Genomic DNA, 23,025 nt, shown 5'->3' with positions numbered 1-23,025 from the left:
TTGATAGTTAAACTTAAACTCCAGAATGAACGTTTGGATTTTGTTTTATATGTAACCCTTCTGTTTCCTTTATCCTAACTCACCATTTCTTAAAATTTTGATCTTTGTTAGTACATTCATGATTTTCATTACAAATGTAACTTAGTGCTTTAACATTATACAAGGGGCTGATCATGAGATGTCTCATTCAAGCTGATGTATGTACTATTCCTTTGGGGAGAAAAAACCTAGTATTTCTCTGAGTAGCCAGTGACAGGGGATGGCTATCACAAGGAGAATGCTTCAAAGGGGCTTGAGGACTGGGGTGCACTATTGTTAATCTGCAAAGCAAAAGTAAGGGATAGCACAGCTCAGAGGAGATTGGGTGGGTGGCTAACAGGCTGGTGGAGTCAAGGAGCTGACACCCAGATAAACATAAGCAAGTCTTCCACACAGGGTAACCAATGCAAGGAAAACATCATCAAGACTTCAGCATGTATGGGTAAGAGGAAGTTAAGTAAGACACTGCCAAGTGATTAGATTTTAATATAATGAAATCATCTGGTGGTGGTCATGAATAGCTTGGCATGTAGGCTGTCTGTTGAATGCCTCCATTATTTTGTCCTGCCAGATTCTGGAGAAATCAATATAAGATATCATAGAACAGAATTACTGTCTGTGCAGGTGAATTACAATAATCTCGCTGCTGTTTTGCTGTGTCATAAGGAATAAGGAAGAAATGTGCTATCAAGACAACCTCCCATTTTCTTTTGGAGAGAATGTTGTGTGGGTTTTGTTTTTGAATTCTGCATTTTTAGGATCACATTTTAATCTCAGGCTTCACTAATACAATGACTAAAGGGCTCAAAATACTGAAAGTAATGTATAATAGTTATAACCCACTGTGTATTTTTGAGAACATATTTGAGTGTAAGTGCCCAATTGTTTTTTCCCCCGAATAAACAATATAGAAAGGCAATGGTGGTAGATTTGAGAGGTGTGACCTCAATATAACCTAGCAGACTACCAGCAAAAATAAGTATATAATAGAATAAGGCTTCCCCAGTTTAAGCTGATGTCTGCTGAAACAAGTGCTGAAAGTCTTTTAACCCACTTGTCAGCTGCCACAACACTGGATCACTATCTCAAATTGTCTTTAAAGGAGGGAGGAGTATAGATCTTTCTTCTAGAGGTACTGGATGTAAGTAGTTACAATTTGTACTACAGCAGTGCCCTGTGCTCCCAATCAGGATGTGTAACATATAATAGAAAACAGTGCCTGCCTTAAGGAGTTTACAATCTATTTGAAGACAAGACACAACAACTAATTGTGACAAACAGAGAACTGTGGAGAGAGGACAAGAGTCATAGTGATAAGAAACATGGATACATTGACTAGCTATACACACAACTAAATGAAGTCAAATAACTTTTAAGTAGAAATATAAGATATTAATGAAATAAATATTGGAAATACTTACTGGCCACCTACCTGGACTGTCAGTTGGCATTTTCTGATAGGTAGCATGATGGAAGTTAATCTTAAGGAGAAACTGAAGAACAGGTTTACTACTTTCAGATCAGTTTGGGGAGGGTGTTCTCTGCATACAAAACAGCAAGCAAGGTGTGTGATAAATGAAGGGGAGGGGTAGCTCCCAGCCAGCCAGCCAGCTACAAAATCGCTGTTAGTAGCTATTCTCTTCTTGCTTTACCAGTAAAGGGTTAAAAAAGCCCATAGGCAAAAGAAAGGGAGTGGGCAGCTGACCAAAAGAGCCAATGAGAGGGCTAGAACTTTTAAAAATTGGAGGGAAAACTTCCCCTTTGTCTGTCTGTTGCTCTCTCTGGAGAGGAGGCACACAGCAGCAATGCTGTAAGAAGCCTGCACCAGGTACGAAAAATAATCAAATCATACCTAGAAATTACTTATTTGAAATCCCAGATATATAAGTAGATCAGGAAACGTCTAGGAAGATGTGATCAGGTTTATCTCTTTTATTTTTGTAAGGCTTGTGGACTCCTCTATGCTAACCCCAGATGCTTTTGTTTTGCTTGTAACCATCAACTGGACCTCAAGAAAGCTATCTTGATGCTTAATTCTTGTAATTGTTTTTTTTTAAATCGAGCGAAAAGCCTAAGTTCCAAATGTATTTTCTTCTTTTTGGTTTTTAATAAAATTTACATTTTTTTAAGAACAGGATTGGATTTTTGTGTCCTAAGAGGTTTGTGCATATGTCGTTTAATTAGCTGGTGGCAACAGCTGATTTCCTTTGTTTTGTTTCTCAGCTCTTCCCTGGAGAGGGGGTATGTGAAAGGGCTTGAGGGTACCACCATAGGGTACCCCAAGTGTGCCTTCCTGGGTCCAAAGGGGTTTTTTTTTGCACTAGGGTGGTGGCAGCATCTACCCATCCAAGGTCAGAGAGAAGCTGTAACGTTGGGAGTTTAATACAAGCCTGGAGTGACCACTATTTATTTTTAGAATCCTTGCCCTGCCAGAGTGGGGAATCAGCCTTGATGAGATGTTTGTGAGGAAAATGGACAAACGGATGATCAAGCTTGCCAGTATTGGTGGAGCATAGATGAGGGTGGTGGGAGCAGTGGCTTGATAAGATATGAGAGCATATGAGCAGGAAGGGGACATGTTGCATAGGCATTTAACTATTTTAGGTGATGAAATGGTAACCAGTGAAGGAACTCAAAGACAAGGGTGACTATGACATTCTGAAGTGCAATCCAGACTAGTGAGGCATCCTCCTCTGCAATTGTGGGTGCCTCACAAAGCTTTGCTTCAGTAGCTTCAAACCTGGGACCCTCAGAAACCAGCTTGCAGGTCACACTGAGTATTCCTTTATAGCTGCAGCCTACCAACTTGCATGAGCCTTAGGTACCACTTGCAGGGTGACCCCAACACACACTCATTCCTGGATTTTCCCTAAAAAACATATGCTATACACTCTCCAGTCCTCTAGTTGACAGTTCATATACTATACATTAACTTCATACGTTGGCAACATATGTCTAACAGTTTGCTACCTTAACTGGAGTTAAACAATTTAGTTAAAACACAACACTGGATCAGTTCTGATTAAAGAATAGAACAAGTTTATTTAACTGCAAAGAGAGAGATTTTAAGTGAGTACAAGTGTCAGGCATTAAAGTAAAAAATGGTTACAAGAGAAAAAGATTAAATGCTTTCTAGTAACTAAAACTTAACAAGCTAGACTTAGTTTAAAGTAAAATCCCGTACCACATATTCCCAGTACCAGGACTGACCAAATTTTCAGGTCAGAATCCCTCCTAAAGGATGGTTCTTTTGTCTTCTCAGGGGTGAGAGAGAGAGAAAGAATATACCTAGAGTGTTTTTGCCCCTCCCTTTTTCAGTCCAGCTAACCTTTGAAATGCATTTTCTTGAGGGTTACCCCTAGATAAATTTTCTTCCAGCTGTGAAGAGGGAGACATGGGGACTTGTGGTGAAAGAGTTTCCCTAAGTTTTTTTATTAAAATGCAGATTGATTTGTTCCTACCCAACTTCACTGCCAAAAGAATGGCCACTTGACTGTTGCTTGCCAATCAACTTTGACACCTGGCAACAGGTGTCAACTTGCCATTTGTCTCTGAGAAACTGGCTTACCCCCACCCCGAACTTGTCCGGTAAACATATTTCAGTTGTTACTTAAGCTTGTATTCATAACTTCACATATAATGTTGACATGTACATTTCACCATGATATTGACCAGTGAGTTATTCATTTTCAAATACCTCGTAAGGCATATTTTGTACAAAAGATTATTACAATAGTGTGTGGGGTCTGAATACAAGGGTGCTTTCAGTCACAGTGACATGCCCAGAAAAGCAGGACATGAAGATATTAAAAGTGGTGTTTTGATTGACCTGAGTGAGGCAAGTTGGGTGACACGAAGCCCAGAGGTTGCAATAACCAAAGCCTACAGGACAAGAGTTTCCACTGTATGGCCAAAGAGAAAATGCTGGTTCATACAGAAGATGAGGAAGCAACAACATTTGGACATGGGTGCCCAGATACATCATTAATGATAGAAATGGCTATTTTAGAAAGACGTCATCTAGAAATAGGTTTAACTTAAACTGAGTCAAAAGCAAAAGAATTCAGAGTGTGCTGGGTCCAATGCAACTTTAAAAAAAAACAAAACACGACTAAGGCTAGGGTAGCTCTATTGAAGCCCAGGATTTATAATAGTTTGAGGTTAGAATGTACTTGCTTCTCAGACACAAGAAAGTGTACTAAAATACCACTAAGACTTTAGAACGCTTCACCAAACTGTGATGTTATCATGATAAACAGGACGGGCTGTAGAATTCCAACTCTAATTCAGAATTTACTGTATATTCTCTACTACATGGATGTGGTTAGGGTGTGAGCCTGGCACTTATGTGACAGGTTCAAATCTCTTCACCACCAAAAATTTCCTAGGTGACTTCAGGCAAGTCACTTTACTTTATCTGTGCCTCAGTTTCCTATCTGCAAAATGTGGATATTAACATTGTAGGGATATTAACATTATAGGGATATTGTGAGGATAAATACATTAAAGAATGTTAGGCACTCAGACACTACAATAAAGGGGTACATGTAAGTATCTCAGATAAGATAAATCAAGCCCAAGAACCAATTAAATGATACATCTTTTAGACAGACAGCCATTCTTGATTTAAGAAATACAAGTGATAATGATTTTACCATTTCCCTCATTAAGCTTAGATGTATAATATTATTATAACATAGGCTTTATTATATAATTATTAGAGTTATAAGAAAAAGCTTCCTTTAAATATGTAATAAAATGTCATCTACCTGCATTGACATTCTAAAAGCTCCAAACCTATCAACTGTGTAAATATATACAAAAAGAAAAGGAGTACTTGTGGCTATCTCTAAGGTGCCACAAGTACTCCTTTTCTTTTTAAAAATTACTGATCTTCAGTGGTTACCAACTTCATAAAAGCTGGTTAGAGGGCCTAAAACATTTTCCAGAGAGGTCTGAATAACTGCAGTTTTCCAGCTTTATTATATATTGTTTCAAATTTGTTATAAGACATTTTCCCCTTAAGAGTTCCTTTGATTTTCACTAATATCAAGGGGTATTTTTGTGTACATATTCAGGAGCCAGCACCATGATGCTTCAGAGTAGCAGCCGTGTTAGTCTGCATCTGCAAAAAGAAAAGGAGTACTTGTGGCACCTTAGAAATTCATGCTGTGCATTTTGCAGCGTGTATATAGCTCCCAATTCAGTTCCACAGTAAGCGATTGCATAAAATATAAGCAGAGAACAAAAATAAATTAAATGAGTTAAGGGTTTGCAAAAGTTGTCAGGCTCTTTGCTCTGCATACTAAAGATTTCTCTTTTAGCTAGATATTGACTTGGGTTGTGTGCATGTACATGGTTAAAAGGATGTAGGTATTCCTTGCATGATACTGACCTCCACTGTAAAACACTTTGTGAATGTAAGAGTGAGGTATTATTATTATATTCTATGCAGCCTATCTGGACTTTAGACCCTGGCACACGGAGGTAAGCAGCCACAATCTTACAATCTCAGTGTTGCCAACTCTTGCAATTTGATAGTGAGTCCCACTAAATTTGCCCCTCCCCGCCCCCTTAAAGCCCCAAGCTTCTAGAGTCATATGAGAATTTAAGCCTTCATCAATAAATAAGCAAAAAATGAAATTCCTATCCCTCATGTTTGCAGAGAAAATGCTGAATGTGGAACTGGACACAGTACTCCAGTTGAGGCCTAATCAGAATGGATACAGCGGAAGAATTACTTCTTGTGTCTTGCTTACAACAAGAAGTAAGGATGGATGTTTGCTGTTTTTGCAACAGTGTTACACTGTTGACTCATAGTTAGCTCGTGGTCCACTTTGACCCCCAGATCCCTTTCTGCAGTAGTTCTTTCTAGGCAGTCATTTCCCATTTTGTATGTGTGCAGCTGATTGCGTCTTCCTAAATGGAACACATTGCATTTGTCCTTATTGAATTTCATCCTATTTACTTCAGACCATTTCTCCACTTTATCCAGATGTTTTGAATTTTAATCCTATCCTCCAAAGCACTTGCAACCCCGCCCAGCTTGGTATCATCCGCAAACTTTATAAGTGTACTTTTTATGCCATTATCTAAATCATCCAAGTCAACTTGAGGATATGAATAGGTGCCCCTCTCCTTTGGAGAGAATAAATTCCAAAGACAAGGGACTCACCAGGAGATTGCCTGCCAGTGGCTTCCTGTATTACAAACTGAAGCATCTGTCATTAGTTTGCCACCTCTGATTGTACCTATGGCAATATAGCACACAGAGAGACAGTCTTGCAAGGAGGCAGGTGTTGTGTTGTGTATTGGGACTTTTTACAGTAAGACAAACAACACCATCCAGAATCCAAAAGGCAGTCAGAGCAGACCATGACGGACCAGTGTTGTGTTCTGGTAACATATTCCACTTAACAAGCAGACCACAGCATTCTGCACTAGTTTCAGCTTACAAATGGGTTTAAGATGTTGTCATAGGTCAGACATATAATGAGGAATGAGTTGTTACTAACATCAGATATGGAATCTGTTCAGCTCTATAGCAAATAGAATATAACTGCACAAGGCACTATACTCTCAAACACGCACTGCAGTTCAGAATATTCTCCCCCCCCTCTCTCTCTCACACACACACACACGATTTGTTAGCCAAAACAAATTTGTGATTACACACTCCCACCCCCATCCTGCAAATGTCAGAAAATCATACGCACGAACCTCAATTTTTTTAAAGAAAAGTCTGTGCTTGAAAGATTTTAAACTAAGAAATATGAAGATAAATTGGTTTTAGGAACTTGTGACAGGACTTTGCCTGAGAAATTTGATTAGCCTTTTAAAGCTTAGAAAGTAAACTTCTCTGCTCCTATGGTACTTACCTTCTATAATGTTCTGATACGGCAACAGAACTGAATGCTCTGGTTTTCTAGCAGGTTTTAGCCCACATGAATATAAGGACAAAAATGATTACTCCTTAAAAGAAACTACATTAACAAAAATACACCACTGAGCACTTAAATAGAAAACACATTTGAGAAATTAACGCAGCCTGATTTGCCAGTGAGAATTCTCTGCAGGCCAGCTATTTAACAGGCAGTGAAATATCCTCTCTGGCATCATCAGAAGTGTTATTGACAGGCATAAGCAGGATTTTCACACTTTTATACAAGAAGAAAAAAATGGTAAATATTGAAGTCCCGTAATACTTCATACATTGTGACTAACTACTTCCTTTCCACAACATAATGCTGGTAAGTGTAAATATACACCTGATACTGGGCATCAAATAGGTAATTTTACAATGCAGATCTCTGCTCCCAGACATTGCCATCCAGTGAATGATAGTTTAGCTAGGCAACTTTTTCTCCCTCCACATGGAAAAACTGGAGTATGTTTATCTCCATAGTTAAATATTGAATAGCTGCTCTGTTTTTATAAGAGGAATGAGTTTTCTGTACCTTTTTTTTGGTAAGTTATTTGTCTGTAAATCTAAAGTCAGCCGATTCAGCTTTGATTTTAGTCATCCTGTAAAATGCACTACAAGTTTACTAATCAGGAAATATTCAGAAATATGACTTTTCAAACCAATAAATTAAGCAGAACACTTTGGGATTCAATGTAATTTTTGATTACTTCTCCATCTATGAGCTACATGCACATCTCACCAACTACAGTCTCTTCTCCTTTCATTGAATATGCAAAGGACCATCAATGCCAGATTATCAGTAAAAATAGGGGCTGAAGCCAAAATGTCAGACACAAAGGCTGGATCTGAACTTTGACTTCTGTAATGGTTCAAATCAGATCTGAATTTTGGAGGTCGAAATCTAGGTTCTAATCCCAGTTTTCACAAATTTGGAGGCTTGGAATTTGATGCACTATACAGAGACGTTTGATTTGCAAACTCCTATCTAAATTGGTGTAGAAGATCACGGTTTGGGTTCAGACTCATGTCCAAATAAAATATGTATGTTAAGATCCAAGTCTCTGCTCTATAAAGTAGTGTGCTCAGTACATGGTATAATGTGATCTCTAGTTTGGTCTGAAGTCCTCTGTTTGACAAGGTGATATTCTTCATTGCAGCATCCATCAAATGTCATTACACTCCCCAGACAACAGATTTTTTACCTGTTCAATTTTTTTTCCATCCACTTATAACTTTGCATCTATTGTCCAGTTTCCTACCTTCATAATCTTGGTTTTCTCTGCATTTATATTAAATAAATTAAATTTATATTAATTTTTTCAAGCTTCCCTTTCTACCTCTGATGTAAAGGCAATCATTCCATTCCACATCATGCTTAGTGTAAATCAATATCATCAGCAAAGTCAAAATTTTGTAACTCATTTCTGCTAACCTATTTTACACTATCCATGCAACCTTTTGTTGCCCATTTCCTCACCCACTCTATTGTTAGTGCAAAGAATAACTGGTGTAACACAGTCTCAATACTGAATCACTCACCAAGACTTGTATCTGGCAGATCAACATCCATCAGATAAACTCATTAGTAGGTTGATCAGCTTGTCTGGTATCCCATAGCTTCCAGCAATATTCTACAGGGTCTCTCTGTGGACTGTAAGAAAGCATGCAATAAAGTTGATTAAGATGGGTTTTTGCCAAGCAGTAGCTTTTTTTATTAAAAAAAAGCTTTGTCAAAGAGTGAACATCACAACATGATCTACTTGAACAGAACCCAGCTTCTTGCTCTTGTAATATTTCATCCACTACTGCCTTCATTCTATTCAGCATAATGGTAGCCAATACTTTGCTTGGGATTCATAGCAGAACAATACCTGTCTTTCATGCGTGAGTGAGATCACTCTTTCTTAGCAATGCCACAATGATACCATCTTTCCAGTATTGTGGCACTTGTTCTATCACCTACATTTAATGTTTTTAAGCTGTTCACTCTGAATTTCTCCTCCTAACTTTAGTACCTCTGCTTTAATTTTGTCAGTCCCAGGAGCATTGCCCTGTTTGAGGTCTTTAATGGCTGATTTAATTAATTTGTTATAAGTCCCTCCATTTCTAACTTTAGCACAGGCATTTCTTTTGAACCGGTGCATGATTGTAGGCTCTGGACAACTTAATATGGAATGGAAATATCCCTTCCATCATATAGCTTGTTCTTCATGCATTTTCAATATCTGTCCATGACAGTCCCTGATGGGTATCACCTATGACGGTCTGGTTCTTCCAGAGTCATCCTTCACTGTTCTATAGAGCTACTTGAAGTCTCTCCTCAGTGCAGCTTCTTCTGCCTTTGCAGTCTTGTCGCTAACCCAGGCATTTCTATCTTGCCTGTGTCTCCTCTTTATTTTTGTGTGTGTGCCTTTCTCTATACCTTGCACCTGTTTCTAAGAGTTCAACCTATATGTGGCAGGGCACACTTGTTCCTGCCTACTTTCTAGCCCACAAACATCTGAGACGTTCTGGTAAAAATGACTTATGCAGCTTATTTACAGTATTCTTTCCTACTACCTTTACAGACTATGCATGATCATATCAACAGTACCTTAGAGCCCTCAGCTCCTGAGCCAAGGAAGGGAGAGGTTGCTGTGGTTGCCTGCCCACCTGTCCCTCTTTCTCCCCTACCCTCTTTCCCACAACTTTCCTATGCCTTTTGTACCCTTTTTGGCTAATGGAGTTCATTAGTTTTTAAAACTCTCTTCAGCCCATCTCAATCTCTCACTTCAGCACAGTTTCCATAGTCACGTGTGCTCTGGGGCAATTAACTGGAGTTGCAGTGATCAGGGTGCTGGCTCAGCTGCTGTTGCCCAGTACTCTGTCACACTGTCTTGTGCTGTTCCTTTTTTGCCTTCAGAGCTTTCCACTCATCAGTTGCTGACCATGTTCCAGATGCAATCCATACTTCTTTCTTCCACCCTCTTCACTGGCCCACTACTTCTTCTGATGTTCCAACTATCATCTTCTTCTAGTTTGATCATCTGTCTTCCAGAATTTCATCACGCTTGTCCTGTAAAACTCTGGAATAGTTACTAAATGCAATCTGATCAGTGTTTCTTTATCTTTGAACTTCTCTACTGCTATAATACTTTTTTTGGTCCCTCTCTGTGGCCACTAAAAGATAACGATCTGAGCCAACATCTGCTCCTGCGCTGTGTCTGACATTTAGTAAAGAAGGTGTCCATCTCTTAGATATAATCACATGGTCTACTATTTGTTTAATGGTTGCACTGTCTGGTGATCTCCATATGACCTTGTGAATCCTTTTGGGCTAGAAGAGTCTTTGTCCTATCTTTAGGGTGTTTTGTGCCAAAGATTCAAGAGCCATCCACCATCAGTTTGGATGCCTTCTACTGCCTTGCCCATGACTCCATACCAGCCAGTAGAGTTGTTGCCAATTTGTGCATTGAAGTCACCTATCATCAACTTGATGTCATAGTTAGGCATATTATCCAATACTTGCTGTACCTGTTCATAAAATGTATCCTTTTGACTTTTCACAAGACAATTTTATAGAGGAAAATGTTTCTCCTCTGTATCTTTGTAAATACTTTACATTTTTATTTTCTGTATTTTTATATAACTAGATCTACTAGCCAAAATTGCCAGGATAAGCAGAGGAATAAAGTCTTATTGTATTGCAATCATTTATGATCTCATGCATAAGTTGGAATAATTATAGTCTTTAGGAAGAAATATTCTGTCTCACCCTGAGACCCTTCTTGCAAACTATGAAACATGTTTACATGAAGCACATTACAAGGGGTGCTAGATTTTTGTTGTTGCTGCCCACCACAAAGTCTAGTAGAGAAGATAAAGAGAAGAGAAGCTGCTTCAGCTTAGTGCTGGAGGCATTTTGGACTATTGTTGGTGATCTGATTGGCTGAAATATATGTGCAAACATATATCTTCAAGGGCATGATGTAACCAGGGGTAAAATTTGGCCATGTGTATAGGACAGCAGGCTGCTATTTTGCCCTCCAGAACTTGAGCTGTTTGGAAGGCAGATGTAGTCATACCTGTAGCCAAGGGAAGAAGGTTAACGTCTTCACTTCCAGTCTCTGAAAAGAGTCTACACACCCTGTTCACCTTAGTGATCTGTTTCCTAGTATGATTTCTGACTTGAATTGTGTTTGCCACTCCTGTTGCAGCAACCATGTCAATATTTGTTAGGGGGTTTATTCCTTCACCCACTTACTTCCCTGGTCCTTCTCGCATGAACAGAGAGCAACAATACCTGAAGTCCAAAGGTGCAAACAATTCGATGTTTATTGGGGTGAACTTCCAGCAAGCATGATTCCAGTTTCCTTCCTTAGTGTCCCCCTTCCTAGCTCTGACACCACAGAGCCTTACACCTGTGTCCCTGTTCCCATTCCTGCCCTTAGCCAAATATGATTCCAATTTCCCCACCCCCATTCCCTGTTCCCATTTCCCCCTTTAGCAAAACATGATTCCAATTTCCCCACCCCCATTTCCTATTCCCATTTCCCCCCCACCCCCCCACACTTCCTGATTGTCTGCAGACTATATAGTAAAACTTGAGTTCTGCTTAGCTATACCAATCATTTTACTGAAATTTAACTAACCAATCCTAACATATTGTAACATGATTATGTAACCAATTATATCCCACCACCTTAATTAGTTTACACCCAGCAAAATTAATTATACAGCAGACAGGAACAATCACAGAACCAGACAGAGATCATGCAGACAAGCAATAGGGAAGTGGGGACTACAGTGATAGAACAAACACAGAAATGAGGATTTCACATCCCCACAGTTGATAAGTGAGTTCTTGCCAGACAGGATGCTATCAAACTAAGTTTCCTTTTACATCTTCTAGGCACTTCCCCTTCTCTGGAGGTGATAAGCACTATCAGGACAGGATTGTATTCCTAAAAGCCCAATAGCACCTTCTTTCAATGTGACTAGTTTGGAATGTGAGGATGTGACCGGTCGCTTCCCATGGCTGCCTCTGCTGCTTAGCCAAAGATCTTAGCCTAAGAACAGGGCCTCAGAATGTCACAGTAAGAGAAGGACCTTACACTGGCAGACAGTGATTTTGATTCTTTCTTTTATACCTCTATAACTAGCTAAGTGATAAGAATACACCTAAATTCTTAGAGTATCGGCCTTTACAGACAAGCCTGAATATCTATATCCTAACAATATTCTCAAGTTCTTTTTCAGTTATGAGTCCTATAAGGAGACTTCACCTATTCCTGAGTGTAAACTAGCGGTGGTGGGCTATTTCCAAGGGGATTTTTATATCCTGATTGCACTACACATTTTTCCTTGTTCTGCTTCCGTCCCACCCCCAGAAATAAGGGGATAAGAGTCTGAGCCTGGGAACCTCTAAGTAACTAGATAGATATCATTTACTTGTGCTGTAAATATTTCCTTTAAATTGTGTGCCTGACAACCCACTGGCTAAAGGGGTAAAATTGCATGTGACAGAAAATGTATGTTGCTTTCAGTACAAATGTGGGACATGCAAATGAATGGATGTTGAATGATTTTCCTTGTTTATGTTTTCTGCCCAGCAGATTTGTTATTGTGGTGGTGGTGGTGTGTCTGAATGCAAGCTTAAAGTATGCAAGTCTTACTTTGGGGTAAGAAAGGGAAACAAAAATGTTAAAGACTCTGTACCTTCAAGAGGGATTTCTGATTTAAGAAATAATTGTTCTTTCTGGGGTAAAGTAAATAAGAGACTGATTACGAAATTAATCTTATGCTATACAACCCAGACACGACTGGTCTATAATAATGATTCAAGTCCTATTAAAGGACTAAGTATACTGTAAAATGTGGGTTTGATCATGCAAAAGGATAGCTAGTGACAGACAGCAATCTGCTACTTACTAAAAGTGTCCTTCTCAAAACCCGCAGCTCCCCAGAAAACAAATCTGGTGGGAAGCTGGAGCTTCTCATACTTGGGAGAGTGGTGTGAACTTTGATCGTAGGCCCATGGTCTATTGGGAAATGTAATTTAGTAAAGTACTCAGACAAATATTTGTAAAGGTCATTGCTTTGTGATTGTTTAAATTCAGGAATATGGGTTTACAAAGGGACCTTTTGTATTATTGGATGAGGACAATTAATCTCTTGCTAGAGACAGCAAATGAGATCATTAAACTCCCTAGAAAATTTTACATTTGCCACGTGTTGTAGGATAGGGTGAAGAGGCATAGTTTGTGATACATATCACCCACACCCACACACAAGAACTGAAATTATGCTTCTGATTCAGAGGCAGCTATAATGCCAATCTGGCTATAAAATTTCAGACAATGATGCATGCCCTTTATTTTATTTCTTCTTAGTTAAACATGTTATTTTCCAACAAGACTCAGTCCTCACTGAAATAGAACAGCCTGGTCTGCTAGCAGCACATAGGGTTGTTTTGTTTTTGAATGGAGGGGACAATTTTACTTCATTTGGGTGCGGGATTATGAAGAATATCATTCCACCATATAATGAAGGCTGAGATGAACAATTAGTGGCACTCTTATAGTCGAATTTAGGGACTGCAAAATGAGGGAAGTGGCACTAACTTGGTTGGAGAACTGTGCTTTCATACTTGGTAGTGCTCTAAAATAGATAATGGTCAAAGATTCACCCCATGGTTATAGGGGAGAGGGTACACACACATTCAGTTGACACCCCCTGCAGGCATAGCAGTGCTGAAAAGGGAACTGACCTCTGGAAGTGTGTGGCGATGAAGGTACGACTTCTGATACCCTCCTTCATGGTCTAGGGGAGAGCAATTTTTAAATGCAGCTTGGCGTGTCTAAGAGCATTGCCATTAGAAGCTCCCCAGGAGATGGCTTGAATCACTGCATCTCCAGCCAGTCCACCCCATCTTCTTCCTGGCTTTCTGTACCCACTATATGGCTCTGTCAGCTACTCCAGTGCCTCTGGCAGAAGAGAGAATGTGGGTGGCGTGCAGTCCCCTGACCTCAGCCTTTCTGTGCTGGAAGCTGGTGGCCTTAATGTCATTAGCACAAACTCATAGAACCCAAGTGGTGTATCTGCCTCATTGTTCTGCAGTAGGTCATTGCAGTTTCGCTTTGTATTTCTGACATGCTAGAATTAAAAAAAAAAATTAAGAGTAATCTTTCCTTGCACTTTCAATGTTACTATATCCCAATTTATCACATCCAATTCTTGCTAGTCTGAATGACAAGGAGAGCCTGGGAATTTGAATTAACAGATAGGAACATATGATGAACTAATGAAAAATGGGTAGTTCATGTCCCAGGAATTCTTTACTACTTACAGAAGACAGTTCTTGTGTGGAACTTCAAAGAAGGGTTTAGATCATCCATAAACTGGAGATATGCACAAAGAAACATCACCTTGTACCAAAAGGTGCTTTTTTTACAATTTGCAATAGTCTAAAAAGAGATGTCACTTGAAAAAAAAAAACACACCCTGGGAAAATGAACATTAGAGGCATCTTAACAGTCCCTTTTGGGGCTCTGATTGGCTGCTAATTGATGTAATTTGACTCCATCAGCTGCTGAGAACAAAGGGTATGTCTACACTACGAAATTAGTCAATGTTATAGAAGTCGATTGTTAAAAATCGATTTTACACAGTCAATTGTGTATGTCCCCACTTGTGCATTAAGTTGGCGGAGTGTGTCCTATATACTGTGGCTAGCATAGACTTACGGAGCGGTGCACTGTGGGTAGCTATCCCACAGTTCCCGCAGTCTCTGCTGCCCATTGAAATTCTCGGTTAAGCTCCCAATGCCTGATGGGGCAAAAACATTGTCAAGGGTGGTTTTGGGTACATGTCATCAGTCACCCCTCCCTCCGTGAAAGCAACGGCAGACAATCCTTTCACACCTTTTTTCCTGGGTTACTCATACAGACGCCATACCACGGCAAGCATGGAGCCCACTCAGCTCACTGCTGCTGTTGTGAGCATTGTAAACACCTTGTGCATTATTCTGGAATATGTGCAGAACCGGGCTAAGAGGACGATTGTGATGAGGACATGGACACAGATGTTCCTGAAAGCACGGGCTGTGGCAATTGGGACATCATGGTGGCAGTGGGGCTGGTTGATACAGTGGAACACCAATTCTGGGCCCGGCAAACAAGCAAAGACTGGTGGGACTGCATAATGTTGCGGGTATGGGATGATTCACAGTGGCTGCGAAACTTTTGCAAAGTAAGGCCACTTTCCTTGAACTTTGTGAGTTGCTTTCCCCTGCCCTGAATCGCAGGAATACCAAGATGAGAGCTGCCCTGACAGTTGAGAAGTGAGTGGCGATAGCCCTGTGGAAGCTTGCAACACTCAACTACTACTGGTCAGTCAGGAATCAGTTTGGAGTGGGCAAGGCTACTGTGGGGACTGCTGTGATCCAAGTAGCCAATGCAATCACTGACGTTCTGCTATCAAGGGTAGTGACTCTGGAAAATGTGCAGGACATACTGGATGGCTTTTGCTGCAATGGGGTTCCCTAACTGTAGTGGCGTGATAGATGGAACACACATCCCTATCTTGGCACTGGACCACCTTGCCAACCAGTATATAAACTGCAAGGGGTACTTCTCAATGATGCTGCAAGCACTGGTGGATCACAAGGGACGTTTCACCGACATCAACGTGGGATGGCAGGGAAAAGTGCATGACACTCGCATCTTTAGGAACTGTTTGAGCAGCTGCAAGAAGGGACTTACTTCCCAGAAAATTACTTTTGGGGATGTTGAAATGCCAATAGTTATCCTTGGAGACCCAGCCTACCCCTTGCTCCTATTGCTCATGAAGCCATACACAGGCAGCCTGGACAGTAGTAAAGAGCAGTTCAGCTATAGGCTGAGCAAGTGCAGAATAGTGGTAGAATGTGCCTTTGGACATTTAAAAGCTCACTGGCACTGTTTGCTGACTAGGTTAGATCTCAGCTCAACTAATATTCCCATTGTTATTACTGCTTCCTGTGTGCTCCATAATATCTGTGAGAGTAAGGGGGAGACGTTTATGGCAGGGTGGGAGGTTGAGGCAAATCGCCTGGCTGCCAGTTTTGAACAGCCAGACACCAGGGTGATTAGAACAGCACAGATAGGCACGCTGCACATCAGAGAGGCTTTGAAAACCAGTTTCATGACTGGCCAGGCTACGGTGTGATAGTTGTGTGTGTTTCTCCTTGATGCAAACCCGCCCCCTTTGTTGATTTTAATTCTCTGTAAGCCAAAGACCCTTCCCCCTCTGATCACAGCTGGCAAAGGAAATAAAGTAACTGTTGTTTTGAAACCATGCATTCTTTCTTTATTAATTAAAAAAAGGGAGATAACTGATAAGGTAGCCTGGGTGGTATGGGGAGGAAGGAAGGATAAGGCCACATTGCTTACTGTAGCCACACTACAAATCAAAACTGTTTGAATGACAGCCTTCTGTTGCTTGGGTCATCCTCTGGAGTGGAGTGGCTGGGTGCCTGGAGCCTCCCCCTCACCACGTTCTTGGGCATCTGGGTGAGGAGGATATGGAATCTGGGGAGGAGGGAAGGTGGTTATACAATGGATGCAGCAGGAGTATGTGCTCTTGTTGGCTTTTCTGCAGCTCCAACAGACGCTTCATCATGTCTGTTTGCTCCCCCATTAGCCTCAGCATTGCCTCCTGCCTCTGCTCTTCGTGCTTGCTTAATGCTTTCCTGGCCTCTGCCACTGAATGCCACCATGCATTAAGCTGTGCCTTATCAATGGGGGAGGACTGAATGAGCTCAGAAAACATGTCATGCGGTTTTTTTGCCTTCTAATCTGCGATAACCTCAGGGACGGAGATGATAGGGGGAGCATAGAAACATTTGCACCTGGGGGGGGGAGATAAAAAGGGAGAATAAAATTTAAGATGATACATTTCTGAGAACAAAAGGGAGACTCTTTCACAGTGAATCAAGCAATTCACAGCAGACAGCACATGTGCTTTAGGTACAAGGTCGCATTTTGCCTTTTTTATTGAGCACCCGCCGATATGGTAACATATCACACACGGCTAGGCAACAGAATTTGTTTTCCAGGCAGCCATGATAAGCCTTTTGGTACGTGGGGTTGGCTTCTTCTGCCTTCATAACATGTGGGAATGGTTTCAAAGTGCAGCGCCATTCTTTCCCATAGCAAGCAATGCTGGTTGGGTTTCACATTTAAAAGGAGGGGCTGCGGTTTTTAGATGGATGTGCAGCACACACCTCTCCCCACCCCACCAGGTGGCTATTCTCTGGGATGATCCCTTTTAGCCAAGCGCAAACAACCCAGCATGAACAGAGTCCTTTTACTGTTCCCTTACAAAATTTCCCCTATTTCAACCAGGTGACCATGAATATCACCACTTTCCTGAGGCTAACACAGAAAGATAAAGACTGAATGTTGCTTGAATGAGACCAAAACTCAGGACCATTCACTGTCATGCTTTGTGCTGCAGTGATTCCAGACTACTTGCTACTACCTTGGCATGGTAAAGTGTCCTACCATGGAGGAAAAATAAGGCAGCCCTCCCCAGAAACCTTCTGCAAAGGCTTTCAGAGTACCTCTAGGAGAGCTTCATGGAGATGTCCCTGGAAGATTCCTGCTCCATCCCCAGACACGTTAACAGACTTTTGCAGTACCTGTACTGGCCGTGAATGCATCCCCATTCTTCAGGGCAAATCAAACATTAAACACTATTGCTTTTAAACCCTGTACCGTAGTTACAAATGTGCACTCACCAGAGCTGCCTTCTCTGGCTTCAGGGTCGGGGATCCCGCCTTGGCTGGGTATTGGCTCCAGAGTGATGAAAAGTTCCTGGCTGCCGGGGAGAACGGATTCATGCCTTGCCTGCTGCACATTCTCCTCCTCCTCTTCCTCATCCACAAAATCCTCCTCCCTGTTGCGCGAGACTCCCCCACTTGCAGGTGCCACAGACAGTGGTGGGGTAGTGGTAGGGTCCCCCCCAGAATACCATACAGCTGATCATAGAAGTGGCGTATATGGGGCTCTGACCAGGAGTGACTGTTTGCCTCCTTTGTCTTCTGGTAGGCTTGCCTGAGCTCCTTAACTTTCATGAGGCACTGCTGTGTGTCCCTGTTGTAGCCTCTCTCCACCATTCCCTGGGTGATTTTGGCAAATATTTTAGCATTTCTTCTTTTTGATCAGAGTTTGGCCTGCACAGATTCTTCTCCCCATACAGCAATCAGATCCAGTGTCTCCATTTTGGTCCATGCTGGAGTTCATTTGCAATTCTGGGGGGACTGCATGGTCACCTGTGCTGCTGAGCTCGCCGCGCTGACCAAACAGGAAATTAAATTCAAAATTTCCCGGGGATTTTACTGTGTACCTGGCTAGTGCATCGGAGTTACAAGTGCTGTGCAGAGCAGTCACATTGGAGCACTCTGGGATAGCTCCCGGAGGCCAATACAGTCGAATTGTGCCTGCACTACCCCAAATTCGACCCAGCAAGGTCAATTTTAGTGCTACTCCCCTCACCGGGGAGGAGTACAGAAGTCGATTTTAAGAGCCCTTTAGGTCGATGGAACAGGATTGGTTGTGTAGATGCATTCATTTTAAAATTGACCTAACACGGCTAAATTCGATCTAGCCCCGTAGTGTAGACCAGGGTTAAGTCTTGTTGCTCAGGTGAGAAGTCACATAATATTTCCTTTCTATATTTTTATTTTCAGGGATTATCAACATGGCTAAACAAATTCATTTCTGGTTGAAATAAGCCAGAGATGATCATAGACCAGATTTGTGATGCATAAAACTCGGTGGTTTCTGTTCACAAGAGTTAATGCACAATATTTTCCAAGTTCCCTTACCACAGAGGGAGCTCTTCTCCGTGGTTGTGGCCAGATCTTCTCCAAAAAGGAAACAACAAAGCTCTATGTTCTCTCCTTCTCAGAGTATGAGCAAAAGTTAAAAGCCTTTTCCCTTTCTTTGACTGTCTACCACTTGCTTATTTATTTTGCCTATGGCAGCTGGGCCAGGGAGGGTAAAAAGTCTCAGACCTATCTGCTCTCCAGGTACCCAACCCTCATGGAGGATCTGGGCCTTAGCCCTTCACTTTCTAGCTTTACATGTCTGACAAGAAACATTGAGGCTTGGGCTTTGCCTGTACCTGGGCAACTCCAGCCACCTGGCCAGGGGCCTCATGGGACCCAGTTGGGCTGTATAGTCTCTCATATCATTTATATAGGTTTGCTTCACCTGAGTTTGATTTTGAACAAACATTCAACATGACAGTTTTTTTCTTGATGGTTTTGGATCAGTGAAGGGGATATACAGTAAGCAGTACAAATTTTTTAAATTACTGTCCTTTCTAGATTGCATCACCTGGAAAGTCAGTCACTGCAATCTTGCTAACTTCACATGCCTTATAGGGCAATGGATGGTCCTTCAGGGAGACAGGTCTTATGTTATTTTAAACATCCTATATGAAAAGTTAAATCTTAAGAGGCACGTACCTAACAATGGACAGCCAGTGGAACTCATTGAATGCAGGAATCATCCACTGATATGGGAACAAACCCTTGATCAGTCATGCTGCTGCATTCTACCACCATCTCAGTCAGTGGATTTTTCAGATGAAAAAAAGAATTTGTTGCGTACCATGCCTTATAGTCTTAAACCATGTTTTTCATAGGGGTAAATAATTGGTTAGGCCTGCTTTAGTTTTGTGCCAAGTGATAGCATTAACAAGAGGAAACCCAATAAGTTGCAGCTGATAATAATTATGGCAGCTGGGAGACCAAAGATTTCTTTCTAGTATAGTTGCTATGAATCTAACACCCTTCTAACCTCCCACACAGAAATAAACTCATTGGCATGAGAGACTACTATTTTGTACTGCTGCTTTGTATTGTGAGATTTGGATCACTGGGAATAAGAGATTAATTGAGGAAGAAAGATCCAGATTGAAAAGAGAGCATCTGTGTTTTCTTCTTAAAGTACAGAACAAAGATGCATGCATCCCTACCTTCATTGTTAAACTGTTCTTGGAACCAAAGTAGTGCAGAAAGGTTATTAGAATGAGTGTGACTATATGAAATTTAATAGCTAATCTGGAAGTGAATACCAGAGATTAATTTGCTCAAGTGCCACTGTGTACAGTATTCTGTGATAACTGCAGCTGAAGCATTTCTGAACATCACTTGAGCCCCATGATTGAATTCAGCCATGAATCCCTTCCAAAGCCATTTTATCTTTATAAATCTGCTTCAACTTTTAAACATTATGGGCTATTCACAGATTTCAGTTACACCTATTCAGCCACATTTCACTACAGTAAAGGAGAGTGGTTGGAGGTGTAACAATCTTCACTTGGATAGACTTCACTGATGTTGCGTAGGCATAAGTGAAAATATAATTTGAATTTTATATGAAACAAAGACAATGGTTTAAAATCTTTGTCCAAATTATAAATATTTCTTTATTTTCTATTTTTCCATATACTGCAATATTCCTCAGATATGGGATACAGGACAAAAAATTGTCCTGTTTCCAACTAAAATGTGTGAACATCTTGAAAAACACAGACTGTAAACATGTGGCAGCTAATCCAGAGACAATTTCCTTTTTCTCTCTCTTTTGTATTCTAGCTGCCGTTGCCTGATGGAGATTGTCAGACATTCCTTAAGGCAGTGGTTCTCAAACTAGGGGCGCCGCTTGTTCAGGGAAAGCCCCTGGCGGGCCGGGTCAGTTTGTTTACCTGCTGCGTCCGCAGGTTCGGCTGATCGCGGCTCTCACTGGCCGCGGTTTGCTGCTCCAGACCAATGGGGGTTGGGGGAAGCAGCGCGGGCTGAGGGATGTGCTGGCTGCCACTTCCCGCAGCCCCCGTTGGCCTGGAGCAGCAAACCGCGGCCAGTGGGAGCCGCGACGGGCAGAACCTGCAGACGCAGCAGGTAAACAAACTGGCCTGGCCGGCCAGGGGCTTTCCATGAACAAGTGGCGGCCCTAGTTTGAGAACCACTGCCTTAAGGTGACAGTGATTGTCTCTCACCAATGCCATGCTATACTGAGAGAAAAATATGAGCTCCAGCTTGTAAGTGATCTAGGTGGTTTAGCTAATTTGCTAGCTAGCAATGAGTAACTGTATTTTTCCAGATTGATAACAGTATTTTGGTTATATAATTTTGGATATTTTTACCCAAAGCAAATCCATGGGATTAGCTCTGTTTAAAAATAAAGAGGGAAAAGCTCACTCTTACCTTTCCCAGTTATCATTCCTTCTTTTAAGATCAATAATTTTCATTACTGTTGTTGTATCCACCTGTTCTTTTGACATGGATGGAGGAATTGGTATGCATGAGAGAAGTCTTCACGGCACACTAATTGTGGCCTGTCTTCATTCTAGCAGATTTTGCTTATTGCTTCTGAGCAGTCTGTGATTTTAAAAGCATCAAAGTTCTGCATAATATCCAGTTCTACATAATGATTTTTTTAAAAAAATGACAGAAAATATGATAAAACTAAATGTGAAAGAATGAAAGATTGAAAAGGAAGAATGGGGGGGGGGAAGCACTCTAGAATCACAGAAGTTAGAGATGAAATATTGCGTCATCTAGTCCATCTCCCGAGCCAGTTAGGTATGATTTAAAGCCCATTGAAGTCACTGGGAATCTTTTGACAGACTTCCATGGGCTTTGCAGCAAGTCCGTATTCCCTAAACTATAATATGCAAGGCTACAGGCTGCTTTTTTTAAAAATAACTATTTATATTTGTATAAGGATATTTGCATTCAAGTACACGGGTGGTTATGCAGGTTTTAAGTCTGGTATGGTATAATACATACAGGTAAGAACACAGGTACCAGATGCAAGTTCTGTTTTATATAAAATACACAGATATTTAGGGAACTTTTGCTATCCACACAAGTGCATAGTTCCAGAAATAATTGCCTCTCTTGCTACCTAGGTTTTCATACCAAACACATTTCTAGATGTCTGTGCATCTTACATTCTTCTGGTCAAACAAAAGCTCCCAAGAAGGAATTTTTGGACACACAAGGAGGAGGTATTGACAAGGAGTAAGGAAGTAATATTTTTTCCTCTCTTTTTCTAAGACCATTAAGGGAATACTGTGTCTAGTTCTGGGTACCATTTTTCAAAAGTGTCTCTGATTTAGAAGCCTAGGTCACTTTTTCAAAAATGACTTAAGTGCCTTTGTAGATATGGGCCTAGGGGCCTATGCCCCATTTTTAGGTGCCACTGATTAACAAACCCACACTTGGTTGCCACCTAACCTCACTCAACACCTAATATTTTACCACAAAAGTCCCCTAAACATCTGAATTTCTGCCTCCGGGCATGCACACTAGCACCTCATTTTAACCTCTTGGGCCTCTCAGCTAAGCTCCTGGGAGATCCACAAAGCCGGGGAAAATAGGTGTCCACCATCTTCCCTTTGGGCTCCATTTCTAAAGCCAGCATGGGTGGTAGCACCTCCCTTATAAACTTTTAACCCAGTGACTAGACCACTCACCGAGGATGTGGGAGACCTAGATTCAGTTTCCACCTCTGCCTGAGAGAGAGGGGATAGGAACACTTCCCACACCTCTCAAGAGCAAGATCTAACCACTGGACAATGAGATATTCTGATGTGGAGCTCCCTCAGTCTCTCCAGTTGAAGCTATTCCACTGTGGATAACTATTTATAGGGTCAGAGAGAGTGTAAGAATGACTTTGTGGTCCAGGGGTTAAGGGACACACCTTGGAAGAGGGGGGCCCAGGCCCACTGCTCTGAAGATTCTTAATTTACTATCCCATTAATTACTATCCCACTATTCTTAATTGATTATCCCATAGCTCAGTCGTTATGCCATGCTCCTGAGAGGGGTGGGAAACTGCTGTTCAAATCTTTTCTCTCTCTCTTAGGAACTGAATTTGGATCTCCCACATACTGAGTGGATGCTCTAACTACTGGGCTAAAAGTTGTGATGGACACCACTACCTCTTCCGACAACCAGATTTTGAATGGGACCTGAGCCAGCAGGTGGCCTACGAGCCAGATTGGGCCACTCACCCAAGACTGGC

The sequence above is a fragment of the Caretta caretta genome, chromosome 3 (genome assembly GCF_965140235.1).
Source record: "Caretta caretta isolate rCarCar2 chromosome 3, rCarCar1.hap1, whole genome shotgun sequence".
In the NCBI taxonomy this organism is placed as follows: Eukaryota; Metazoa; Chordata; order Testudines; family Cheloniidae; genus Caretta; species Caretta caretta.
Note: the sequence above shows the minus strand (reverse complement) of the source record.